Here is a 14362-nt window from a genome sequence, read left to right on the forward strand (position 1 = left end):
AAGACGAAAAGAGTTATTCTCAAGTTGGAGCGTAAAGGCGAAATGTTTCCTTTAAATCTCAAACCCATCAAAGGTAACCCAACAATCTGCTTGTTATCCAAAGCACAATCTGACGAAAGCTGGCTATGGCACCGAAGACTCTCTCATCTCAACTTCAAAGATATCAACAAACTTGTTACTGGAGGTCACGTTAGAGGTCTTCCTTTGCTCAAGTATGATAGAGATCATCTGTGTGCTACATGTGAAATGGGGAAGCAGAGTCGTCAAAGTCATCCATCTATAATAAACACTAAAGTTGTTGAACCACTAGAATTACTTCATATTGATTTATGTGGTCCATCTTCTATCGAAAGCATTGGTGGTAGCAAGTATATTCTTGTTATTGTTGATGACTTTTCACGTTTTACATGGGTGTTCTTTCTGAAGCTTAAATCTGAAGCGACTCACAAGCTAAAAGTGTTCATCAAGCAGATTGAAGTACAGCTGAAGAAGGTCGTTCGCAACATCAGAAGCGACAATGGGTTGGAGTTCAAAAATAAAGAATTTGAAGAATTCCTGGAAGAAAAAGGAATCAGTCACAACTTCTCAGCTCCCTACACACCTCAACAGAACGGGATTGTTGAAAGACGAAACCGATCCTTATGTGAAGCTGCCCGAACCATGCTAAGTTTTGCTTCCTTAACTTTATATTTTTGGACTGATGCTATTTATGCTGCTTGTTTTACACAGAACAGGTCGTATCTTAACAAGCGCTTTACTCTCACTCCTTATGAGATCATCAACAACAGGAAGCCAAATGTGAAGTTTTTTCATGTGTTTGGTTCAAGGTGTTTCATTTTCAATTCTAAAGAACACCGCAACAAGTTTGATGTCAAAGCTGACGAAGGGATATTTCTAGGCTATTCTCTTACTTCCAAAGCATACAGGGTGTTAAAGAAGCGTTCAAAAAAAATAGAAGAAACTTACTACGTGACTTTTGATGATAGCTATGTGAAAAAGCTAAAGGCCAACGAAGACACAGCTGGAGAAATCTTTCCTCAAACTGGCCAAGTCACAACCTCGATCGCTAATCTATTCGAGAATTTCATGGAGCTTTTTAATGAACCAGAGAAGGCCACTCTTTCTGAAGCCGGTGCAACAAACAACAGAGTAGATCACTTGAAGCAACTTGTTGACGATGCTGCAAGAAGAATGAATGAAGAAGAATCAGGTTCAAAAGACTCTCCCCAACACAATGCATCAGTCGAGGGGGAGTGTCCACCATCAGTCGAGGGGGACTATCCACCATTAGTCGAGGGGGAGGATCCACCATCATCCCAGCCAAGTTTACAAGTTGAGGGGGAGCTAAGGTCTCAACCTTCAACCGAAAGCACATTGCCAACCAACAGCACCTCACCAACCGAAAGTGCCTTACCAACCGAAAGTGCCTCACCATCCGAAAGTACCTCACCAACCGAAGGTGCATCAACGCCCGAAAGCTCAACACCACCAGAAACCACTGTAGCTCAAGATTCACAAGACATTCCTGTAAGATCATTTGTCGAGGAGGAGCATGCTGATATGTCATACGACTTCGACAGTCTGTCAGAACCAGAAGAAATGATAAATGCTGAATTAGATCCATCTTTTGATCCAAACTTCCCTCCTCTCACCAAATGGACCAGAAATCATCCTGTCTCTCAAGTTGTTGGTAATGTCTCAGAAACAGTTCTGACTCGATCACAACTCAAGGCAAAACAAGCTTCCTTGTTCTCAAAAGTCGAATTCTGCATGTTTAACTCATTCGTATCAAAAGTTGAACCAAAGACAGTTAACACTGCTCTTGATCACTCCGATTGGGTTCAAGCTATGCAAGACGAACTGAATGAATTTGAAAGGAACAAAGTTTGGCGTCTTATTCCAACTCCTCCAGATGCCTCGGTTGTTGGTCTCAAATGGGTCTTTAGGAACAAACTTGACAAGGAAGGGAACGTTATAAGAAACAAAGCACGTCTGGTCGTAAAAGGATACTGTCAGGAGGAAGGCATTGACTATGAAGAGACTTTCGCACCTGTAGCTAGGCTAGAATCAGTAAGAATATTTCTCGCCTATGCCGCTCACAAAAACTTTGAGGTCTTTCAAATGGACGTCAAGTGTGCATTTCTCAATGGCGAACTCGAAGAAACTGTGTATGTGGAGCAACCTCCTGGATTCATGAATGAAAAGTATCCCGATCATTGTTACATTCTGGATAAAGCCGTGTATGGTCTGAAACAAGCACCGAGAGCCTGGTATGAAACGCTGACTAAATTTTTAAAGATGTCCAAATTCAAACAAGGTTCGGTTGACCCAACCTTCTTTCGCAAAAAGGAAGGTAACCACCTGATGATCGTTCAAATTTATGTCGATGATATCATCTTTGGCTCAACGAATCCTAGCCTAACAGCTGAATTCAGAAAGCTGATGGAGACTAAATTTGAAATGAGCTCGATGGGTCCCATTAACTTTTTCCTTGGTTTAAATATTAGACAGGGACCTGAAGGCATCTTTATCAACCAGGAAGCTTACACGAAGACCCTCTTAGCAAAATTTGGCATGACGGGAGATTCAAAGATCAAAGTTCCAATGGCGTTCGGCACTAAACTCACTCCATCCCTGGATAAACCGGCTGTTGATCTTACACTTTATCGTCAAATGATAGGCTCTCTGATGTATCTTACTGCTAGCAGGCCGGACATAATGTTTTCTGTTTGTTACTGTGCTAGGTTTCAAGAAAATCCTAGGGAGCCTCACATGCTTGCAGTAAAGAACATATTACGATATCTCAAGAGAACTACCTCTTTAGGTCTGTGGTACCCTTCTAACTCAGGCTTCTTCGTTCAAGCCTACTCAGATGCAGACCTTGGTGGATGTGGCCTCGATAGGAAAAGCACCACTGGCGGTTGCCAATTCCTCGATGGGAAGTTGGTTAGCTGGCAGTCCAAGAAACAAACGTGCGTATCCTTGTCTACAGCTGAAGCCGAATACATTGCCGCTGCTTCATGTACCTCTCAAGTGATTTGGATCCAGAGTCAACTCCGAGACTATGGACTCAATATGAAAAAGATCCCACTATATTGTGACTCTGAAAGTGCAATTAGGATTTGTCATAACCCAGTGCAACACTCCAAGACCAAGCACATCGCACTGAGGTATCACTTCATCAAAGATCACGTGGAAGATGGAAACGTTGAAGTCCACTTTGTTCGAACCACTGATCAGTTGGCCGATGTCTTTACCAAAGCTCTTCCTGAAGCGACTTTCAACAAAATTCTACAAGGCTTAGGTATGATGGTAGGTGAGTCGGTCCCGAATCCTCAAATCTCTAACTAAGATTTAATGGAACCGAAGCAGGCAGACCGCTCGGTCCCTCTCTGTCCTGGAGATTTAATGGAACTGAAATAGACAAACCGCTCGGTCCCTCTCTGTTCTGGAGATTTAATGGAACTGAAATAGACAGACCGCTCGGTCCCTCTCGGTTCTGGAATTTTAATGACACCGAAATAGACAGACCGCTCGGTTCCTCTCTGTTCTGAAATTTTAATGTCACCGAAATACACAGATCACTCGATCTATCTCTGCCTCATCATTTTTTTTTCTGTTGCACAATTTATCTTTATGTTTTTATTTCTTTTTCAGAAAAATTTCAAAATCACAAAAACATTTTATCTTTCTGTTTTTATTTCTTTTTCAGAAAAATTTTAAAATCACAAAAACATTTTATCTTTCTGTTTTTATTTCTTTTTCAGAAAAATTTCAAAATCACAAAAACATTTTATCTTTCTGTTTTTATTTCTTTTTCAGAAATATTTCAAAATCACAAAAACATTTTATCTTTCTCTTTTAGAAAAATCTTAATATACAAAAATATTTTCATTTTCATTTTTATTCAGTTTCTTACTTATTTCCACTACTCGCTAGTTCTGGTTGGTGTAAGCTTTGCACAGGTAAATACAAGTATCACCTTCAATTGTGTTCAACCAGGTATGTTTCATTTTTTCTCTCAGACTAGTTAGAAGTCCCTAGAAGCATGTTGCTGTATGTTGTCACAAGCCTCTATGATCTTGAGTAAGCGTTAATGATTCGATCAATACCTATCGTTTCTTCCCAATCAGGCTATTTTCCAACACTCGGTCTAGAGCTACCTTACTCTTCTCATTTGAGACATGAGTTGCTCTGCTTTGTCACACTTCTGTAGCAGAAGGTACATTCGGTTTCTTAACCACCTCCTAAAATTCTACATTTACCTTCGATTCCCTAAAGTAACCCTTGATGCTTTCGGTCTTTACCACTGAAGCTCATGGTTACACAACATATGTGTTTATGATCTTGGATTCGATTACCACGTTCTAAGTGAAACCCAAAATCCAATACCTAAAATGAATTGGCGGTGAGTGATATACTCAAGTTGTTACTTGGAAATCTCATTTTCTTTTTGCGTGATCTTTTATGAAATCGTCTATACCTTAGACATTTCTTCCCAAAGAGGTCCAGTTTATTTTTTTTTTGAGATTTCTGTTTATCCCATGCTTGTCACAAGATAATTCCCACTTACCTGTTCAATAGATCACATCGGTCTTACAGGTACCTCTGCCAATACTCAGTCTTATGTTGAGACTTGATGTTCGGTTAGAGGACAGCCATCCAACAGCCTATGATCAAAAGATTCCTTTCACTGTTTATTGACAGACAATTGATCGTATTTCTTGGGAAACCACACAAGCACTTCAAGTCTCTCTTGGCTTTGAAGGAAGTGATTCTTGCCCAGACTCCTCCGCCTTATGTCTTCTTCATAGACATCACTCACATCTCAAACACCTTTGATTAATTTCTTTATCTTTCACACTCTTATGCACGAAAATTAATTTTTCCAACATTCTTATTGCTGTTTGGTATGTGGTTTTAAGTTTCAGTTGTAACCAAACAAGGGCACAAGGAATTTCAAACGGTACAAAAATATGATTTGGGCGCGTGCAGTTGATTCGTTTCACACCCACGTGTGCTGACGTTTTCCTGGGATACACCATAACATCCAATCGCGCTTTTTTCAGGCGACGTTTTGGTTCCATAATCATCACGATTTTCTCTCTCCAGTGAACGGTATAAATAAGGGGTGATCGTGTTCTTTGGCATTTACCACACACGTATCCTCTCTCTCTGAAAAAGTTTCCACTGTTCATCTTCTTCTTCGATTCAACAATGGTGACTTCTTCTTCTGCGCATGATCAAACTGCATCTTCATCTTTGCTTTCCATCAAGCCTAATCAGAATATGATTATCGAGATGACTCCTTTTTTGTATGATGCGTACATGCTCCATGTGGTGGAATGTCTGAAATATTCCCCATTGCTGTTGGCTCTCACGCAGGTGGAAGCAGTTCCGATGTCCCTGCTTTCTCAAGTTTACACATCAGCAAGTTATGATAAACACAAAGATCGTATCTACTTCACCATCCATGACAAGAAAACCTCCGTCTCCAAAACCAAGTTTTGTTCTCTTCTAGGGCTTGCCGTCGATTCATCCGTCATCTCACCAGATTTTATCTCAATAGCCCAGCTTTTCTCGATGATGTACGAGATGGGTTATACCGATGTACTCACAACGATCGCAAAGGTCAAGAAGTCTTGTCTTCCTTTGCAGTGGAATGGCTTGCTTACCCTGTTAATCAAGGGCTTAGCAGAACGCTATGGTGGCTCTGATACCACGAGCAAAGGATTTCTCACCATCCTTTATGGACTTTACAATGGCATCAACTTAGATTATGGCTCCATAATCTGGTCTCAAGTCGTTTAGAGTCTTAACACCACAACCCGGTACTCCGAGATCTCCTGTGGACATTTCTGGACGCTCATCACGAAGAAAGCCATGGATTCTCTGGAAATCCCCGTGATGAAGGATGCTCTTCTGGCCTCAATAGCTTCTTTCCATACTAAGAAGATTATTGTTTCTGACCCGAGTAAGTTTCTACATTATGGATTAATTCCTGAATCCATGTACAGGTGTGTCACGCCTCATAGCAAGATCATGGCCGATTACAGCACCAGAACTCCTTTGCTTCCCAGGGTTCTGACTGACGAACAGAAGGCTGCCCTGGAAGCCCTAGATCAACCTGCAAACCATGGCAAGAGGGCTGGTAAAAAGGAAAAACAAGAGAAGAAGGAAACAGAACCGAAAAAGGAGAGAAAGCCAAGATCCTCTAAGCGCAAACATGATGCAGAAGAACCTTCTCAGTCAAAATCAAAGAAGGTTAAGAAGATGGCTAAAAGGGCCAAAGGATCCACTTCTCCTAACTCTGCTCCAAATGAACAATCAGACGCAGAGGCTGTCGCTCCTCATGCCTCACCAAAAGAGCCAACTCCTGCTCAGTCTCCTCAAAAACCATCCTCTCCTACAGATACTCATATTCCCTCTCCACCAGTATCTCCCAAAGTTACAAAACTACCCACTCCTCCACCTTCTCCTAAAATTCCTATCCCACCCCCATCACCGAAACAGAAGGTTTCACTTTCTGTTCCTATCATCATCACTCCCACTACAACAGAACCAACTTCTTTACCCACCTCAACCATTCCTTTCTCTGTTACTATCCCTACATCTTCGATCCCCACTCCAATCATCACCGAATCCGTTACTACCACCTCTTCCCAACCACCAGTAACAGTCAATGTATCTGATACATGGGCTACTACTGTGGTTGAAACACCTGTCATTAACATCCCACCATCACCTTCTCCTTCATCAACCTCCGGTGCTACTTTGGGTGGTGATGATGAAGAGTACGATTCTCTTTATTATAGCCCATACCGGATTCCCACTGATACTGATGCAGATACCCCTATTACCAGTCAGCAGCTTCAAGAAATTCATGACAAACTCGATAGTTTGTTGGCTGACAATAAAGCCTATGGGGGGTGTGGTGCTGAAAGCCTTTATCGAGCCTGCAATCAAGACGTATACTGATGCTCTGGATCGCTCCACTAATGTCATTGACAAATCAGCCGCTTCGTGCTCCAAAGCCACAAAGGAAGTCTCTGAGGTTGTACACACAACTCAGATTTTTCTCGATTCTCTCAAAGCACATGCTGATGCTAATGCGGCCAAGTATCAAACGTCTGTGGACTCCTTTTCGGCTACCCTTCAGGGTGAAACCTCCAAGTTCGAGGCTCTGCGTGCTGACCTCAAAACTGAATCCACCTCTTTTCTTCAATCTTTGGATTCACGTTTTGGTTCTCTAGCCGTAGAGAGCACTTTAAAAGAGGATCTTGTCAAGCATCAGGCAACTGTTGACCTTCAGAAGATACAACTGGCCCAGGCACAACAAGAAATCTCTTTGCTGAAAACTCAGCGAATTGTTCTTCAAGGTTGCGCTGGTAATGTCAAGAACATGTTGACGACTGTCCTCGAAACTCATGATCCCTTTCTTACCCTTACCATCCGACAGCATCTCCAGGATAAACTCCTTCCTGCGATTACCATTCTGAGCGAGATGAAGGGTGTCTCGGAGAAGCTTGTTCTTCCGAGACAAGGGGGAGAGGAGGGTATACCAAAGACAGACCCGAAGGTTAATTTAGCTTAGGGTTCTGGAAAACAATTACTTGTTGAGAGCGAGTCAGATACTGATGAAACTATTGCTGAAGCTCTTCAACGAAAGAAAAGAGACAAAGAGCTGGATGAGACACTGAAAATTGCTCGAGAGGCAGAGGCCAAAGAAAGAAGAATCAAGGAGGATGAGGATGCTTTACAGGCCAAGAAGACTCTGTTCCCAGAATGGGACAGAGACACACTCATTAATCAAGCGATTGAGTTTCCCTTCATGTATTGGTTGGAACCGATTGCATCTTTTGAGTGTGAGAATACCAAAGACTCGCAGTTTGACATGCCGATCACACGAAAGGCTTTTACATTTCATTGCTTCGATGTCATTGCTGATGTCCCTCATCCAAACTTGAAGGTTGACAAAGAATTGATAGATTTTTATTTGAAGTATGGTCAACCACAATACTTGACATGGAGTGCACAGAAGATTATAAAGGTCAAGGTACTGAAACCAACACAGGCTGGGAAATTTGTGAACGTTAACTTCAAAGTCAACAGAGGAACGGTCAACACAGAACATTTCATTTCTCTGGAAGATCTTCCCAGTCTGAATCCTCATGATTGGATTCTGCTATACAACATTCTTCTCTCAAATCAAAGAGAGTATGAACCGATTCTGAAACATCTCAAAAGAATGTTGGCTTCCTATATCCATGAGCTTACCACTATGGATTAGGAAATAGCAAAAATAATGAACAAGAAACCGACCGTCAAGCCTACTTCCAAGACAGGAGATGTGCACAAAATGAAGTTAGGGCAAATTGACTATTCAAATCTGACGGTCATGTTCACAAGAGGCGATAAGCACAAGTTTCTGTTTGCTTTGGTAGACAAGCATCTGTTTTCAACAGATTGCCTGGAGCATATCATAAACATCATTCACCGATGCAAGCAGAACTCTACAGCAGACAAAAAGAACTTCACGGATATGCTTCGGTGGTATATCACTTTCAGGCATCACATTCTGGCCATTATACCGAGGATTTTTGAGACGGTGAGGAGACCTTCTACTGTTAAAAGGGAATGAAGCCTCTGTGTCAAAGATGCAAAGGGGGAGATTGTTGAAGATTAATGTGTTGCGTCTTGGGCCCTTTTGTTTTACAACCGGATTGGGCTTGTCAATCCATGTTTATCTAGATTAGCCTCCTTTTTCTTAGATAAACTGTTAGGGTTTTAATATAAATATATGCATGCATGTATGCGTATAGGGTAGCTGTCGTCATTCTCATTGATTACTGTAAGCCCTAAAATCCTCTACAGTTGATGTTCTTTATCGAGCTCTTCTGAGGATTGTTTATTAATCATTCGACACCTTTTGATCCATTTTCTTGTTCTTATTGTTTATCTGGTTATTTCTCTACCTGTTTCATAGATCTAATCGATATTCAAGTATGTTTTTTAAACTTATCATGGTCCTTGCAGATCGGATCATCCATATAATATAAAAAGAAAAACTCCAGATATTTGAGATCTTTCTCTTTGAATAAGATCTCAATTCCAGCGACAGTTTCATTAGATATCTTACAACTAGAATCCCTATTTTTTCTGATCAAGAAAATACTGGTTTCATTTATACTTTTTAAACATTTTTAGAGTAAATCCTTTTGATTTTTAAAAGAGATGCGGAATTTGTTCCCAAAAACAAAACATGATAAAATAGATTTTTATCAAAACATTTCATGAAGAAATATAATTTCATTTCATAATAAAAAATCGGGATGTCATGTTCTGATACAGACTATAAAGCATAAACGATAACATTACAAGTCATTAAACAAATATATACATATACAGACTTGTAAACAAAACAACTTGATGATTCATCCATCTTATGCCCTCGCGCCACTTCCTGTAATACAAAGAAACTGAGTGGGTCAGGCTTAGGAGCCTGGTGAGCATATAGGGTTTTCAACCCACAATAAATAATTATATTAATTTCATCAACCAACAAAAACCCAATTACCCATTCCCGTTATCCTCACTTTACGTCCCTAAACACTTTTCTCAAGGGACCTAATCTAATAATATTTCATCGGGCGACAACACATGCTTCGGCGGTTTCCCAACAATATATGTCAAATAAGGCAACCAGGGGGGGGGGATGGAGTACAATGAATGAACACCCAAGTTCATTAACACCTACAGGTGGCGAGCCTGCTAGTGTTCCACATGATTGTCTAGAAAAGTCTGTGGTCGTCATCTAAACTCCGCTAGATAACTGAATCAGAAACAACAACATCGATGCCTCTTTTCATTTTAATGCACATCAACTATCTACCCATGCTTTACCCAAAACTTATGTAGATAAAAATACATATACGGTTTAAAATTTGTATAAAACATTTACTTAACATTTATTTCAAATAAACAAATAATGTATAAACACACAACACGTATTTCAAATCAAATAATTCGTGTTTATGTGTTAGAAGAAAGTAACCACACCATCACACGTATAAACAACAATATATATACACATAGCACGTATTTTATAAAATACTTCATATCTATGTGTAAGATGAAAGTGAGTATACACTCACTTGATTAGAAGATGATCGGATAGTACTACAACTTGTAAAAGTAGTATTCTTCGCTAGATCTGGAAGATCTTCACAAAAATCGGGCTCCTTGCGGAAAGGGCTTCGGCTCGGGAATAACATTCCTCGGGATCCTTGGGATTTCGGAACATACTTCGAGGCTCAGGAATGATACCGGGGCTTCGGGATATAATTGGCATGCAAAACGATGCAAAACTTAGAGAGAAAGGAAGAAAAAAGGCGAGGAAAATGTAGGTGAGATTATGATCTACAACTTTCATTTTGACTCCGTTGACGAATTTTGACATTATTTTTTATTATTTATTTTTAGTAGGCCGGGACAGTAAAACTCCGTTATAAATTCATAACTTCTTCATACGATGTCTATTTTCATCCCTCTTTCTGTCGTTGCACTACTATCGATGAGATCTTCGATTCTCGTTTAGAAAGTTTCGGCTAAAACTCACTCAATCTCAATTCGAACTTTTGGGATGTCTACTGCTAAGCTGAAACTTCGAAAAATCACAACTTCCTCATACAAAGTCAGATTTAGGCGTTCTTTTTATGCACGCTCTCAGTTCAACATTATCTACGTCTTTCATGTTGATCACTAAGGTTAAATATCACTCCTACGTAAATTCACTATTTACGTCACGCTGTGCCACACTGGTTTTGTCACGAAACTTCTACATGTCATAACTTCTTCGTTATAACTCATATTTCAACATTCTTTATATTATCGAAAACCTCGTCTCAACCACTACATCTTCGTGCAAAGATATCGGGCTTATCTCACACTTTAATTTTGATGCTTATTTTATTCTTAATTCATTAAATTATAATAATTAAGAAAATAAACACATAATTCACATAATATTCAAATATTTCATCATTAATACTTCAAAAAAAAAGAGGTACATGGGTTAACCTAGACTATTACATCGACAATAATGCCTAGCCTGGAAACGCAGGCGTTACAATTCTCTCCCCCTTAGGATGACTCCGTCTTTGGAATCAAACATCAACAAACAAATGCGGATAGCGACTGATCATGTCACTCTCCGTCTCCCAGGTGAGATTTGGCCCATTCGTATGTTTCCATTGGACAAGCACTAACTCGACCATCTTGCATCGTAACTTCTTAGTCTTTCGGTCAACGATTGCCTCTGGTTCTTCAATTAACCTCTTGTTTTCATCAATTCTTAACTCCGAAAGTGGAATCATATTGGGAACCTCTCCCGTGAACTTTCTCAAATAACACACGTGAAATGTGTTATGAATCCCATTCAATTCTTCTGGTAGTTCGAGCTTGTAAGCTTGGTTCCCAATCCTCTGAAGAACTTTAAATGGTCCAACAAGCCTTGGACTTAACTTTCCCCTTTTACCAAACCTTATAAGTCCCTTCCACAATGAGACTTTAAGTAAGACTGAATCCCCAACTTTAAAAGTTATCGGTCATCTTTTCTTGTCAGCATAGCTATTTTGACGATCCTGAGCAGCTAACATTCTTTCCCTGATTATTTTAAGCTTTTCGGCGGTTTGATGGACTATCTCCGGTCCCATAAACTGCTTCTCCCTAGCCTCAAGCCAACATGATGGCGTACGACACTTCTGTCCGTACAAAGCTTGATAAGGTGCCATCTTTATGCTCGAGTGGAAACTATTATTGCAGGAAAATTCTACCAATGGTAAATGTTCATCCCAGTTACCTTGGAATTCTAGGGTACATGCTCTTAGCATATCTTCAAGCGTTTGTATCGTTTGTTCGCTTTGACCATCAGTCTGTGGATGGTAAGTTGTGCTCAAAAACAACTTGGTACCCATCTCCTCTTGTAGACTTTTTCAAAACCTTGAGGTGAAACGGCTATCACGATCTGACACAATCGTTAGTGGAACACCGTGAAGCCTCACAATTTCCTCTACGTAAGAATTCGCAAGCTTCTCCATAGACCATTTCTCGTTGGCTGCTATGAAATGCGCAATCTTAGTGAATCGATCAACGACCACCCAAATCATGTCGCGCCTATTCTTTCTCCTGGGCAGTTTAGTGACAAAATCCATCGTGATGTCCTCCCAATTGCCTATAGGCACAGTCAAAGGTTCTAAAATCCTATATGGTGTCTGATGTTGTGCCTTAACCCTCACACAAGTCACACACTCGGCCACATACTTTGCAACATCAAGCTTCATCGTCGGCCACCAGTAGTAGGGTTTCAGGTCCCTATACATCTTTGTGCTATCGGGATGAATGGAGTACATAGTTTTGTGATCTTCTTCCATCAGAAGATCTCTTATTCCTCCTGACTTAGGTACCCAAACCCGATCTTGGAATACCTTCAATCCATGACTGTTTGTATCGAACACCAACGTTTTACCCAAACGTCCTCTTTCCGATCATTCTTTTCAGAAGCTTCGCTTTGAGCTTTCTTTATACTTTCCAAAATAGTCAAGGAAACTTCTATTCTTAACGCTCTTGGCCTTCTCTTTTCAAAATTGACTTTCCGACTGAGAGCATCAGCAACAACATTAGCTTTACCGGGATGGTAAAGTATCTCACAGTCATAGTCTTTAAGTAATTCTAGCCAGCGTCGTTGACTCATATTCAATTCCTTCTGGATAAAGAGATATTGGAGACTCTTATGATCAGTGAAAATTTTGCACTTCATGCCATAGAGGTAATGCCTCTATATTTTTAGAGCGAAAACTACCGCTGCCAACTCCAGATCATGAGTCGGGTAGTTCTTTTCATGCTCTTTTAGATGTCGAGATGCATACATGATCACCTTTTCTCTTTGGGTCAAAACACAACCTAATCCAACCCCAAACGCATCACTATAAACAACGAAGTCTTCAACTCCATCGGGTAGAGGATAAAATCGGTGCCTCGCATAACTTCTTCTTTAGCAACTCGAAAGCTTCTCTGTGCTTATCATTCCAAGCATAAACGGCTCCCTAGTGGGCCAAAGCTGTTAATGGACTAGCGATCAAAGAAAATCCCTAGATAAACCTTCAGTAATATCCGGCTAATCCTAAAAAGCTTCGGATCTCCGTGGGACTCTTCAGTTGCTCCCACTTTGTCACAACTTCAATCTTTTCTGGATCAACCATTATACCTTCTTGGTTGACCACGTGACCCAAGAATTGGACTTCTCTAATCCAAAAATCACATTTGGAGAACTTAGCATACAACTTCTCCTTTTTCAAGACTTCCAACACTTCTCGCAAGTGTCTACCATGCTCTTCTTGGATCTTTGAATAAACCAAAATGTCGTCTATGAATACTATCACAGATTTATCAAGCAATGGATTACAAACCTGATTCATTAAATCCATGAACGCTACTGGAGCATTGGTTAGTCCAAACAACATAACCAAGAACTCGTAGTGTCCATATCGAGTTCTGAATGCAGTCTTCTCGATATATTGTTCTCTTACCTTCAGCTGATTATATCCAAACCTTAGATCGATCTTCGAGAAATAGCTCGAACCTTGCAATTGATCAAATAGGTTGTCGATCCTTGGCAACAAATATCTATTCTTTACCGTTGCTTTAATCAGCTCTCTATAATCGATGCACATTCTCATGCTCCCGTCTTTCTTCTTTGCGAATAACACCGGAGCTCCCCAGGGAGATGAACTAGGTCTAATAAAACCTTTGTCCAATAACTCTCGAAGTTGCATCATCAGCTCCTTCATCTCCGTTGGTTCTAATCGGTATGGTGCTTTTGCTATTGGCATGGTTCCTGGTAACAAGTCTATTCTGAACTCCACTTGTCTATCAGGTGGTAATCCAGGAAGATCTTTGGGAAATACTTCCGGATAATCACACACCACTGGAATATTGTGCGTCACCTTCTTTTCCTTCTTAGCATCGATCACGAATGCTAAATATGATGTACATCCCTTGGTCAAACACTTCCTGGCTTTCATTAGGGAAGTGATTTCAGAATTTACTCGGCGTTTGTCCCCGTACACCATAAATGACTCTTTCCCTGGCGGGTTTACTTTGACTATCTTCTTCTTGCATAAAATCTCAGCATCATTGGTGCTAAGCCAATCCATTCCCAACACGATGTTGAAACCATTTAGTTCTATAGGCAATAATTCCTCATGAAATTTATTCCCATTCAAGTCGATTAAGATGTTTTTCATGCGATGGCTAACAGGTACAAACTTGCCACTAGCAACTTTTGAGTACTAACGCATTATCT

Source organism: Lactuca saligna, chromosome 5 (genome assembly GCF_052625555.1).
Source record: "Lactuca saligna cultivar CGN05327 chromosome 5, ASM5262555v1, whole genome shotgun sequence".
Classification (NCBI taxonomy): domain Eukaryota; kingdom Viridiplantae; phylum Streptophyta; class Magnoliopsida; order Asterales; family Asteraceae; genus Lactuca; species Lactuca saligna.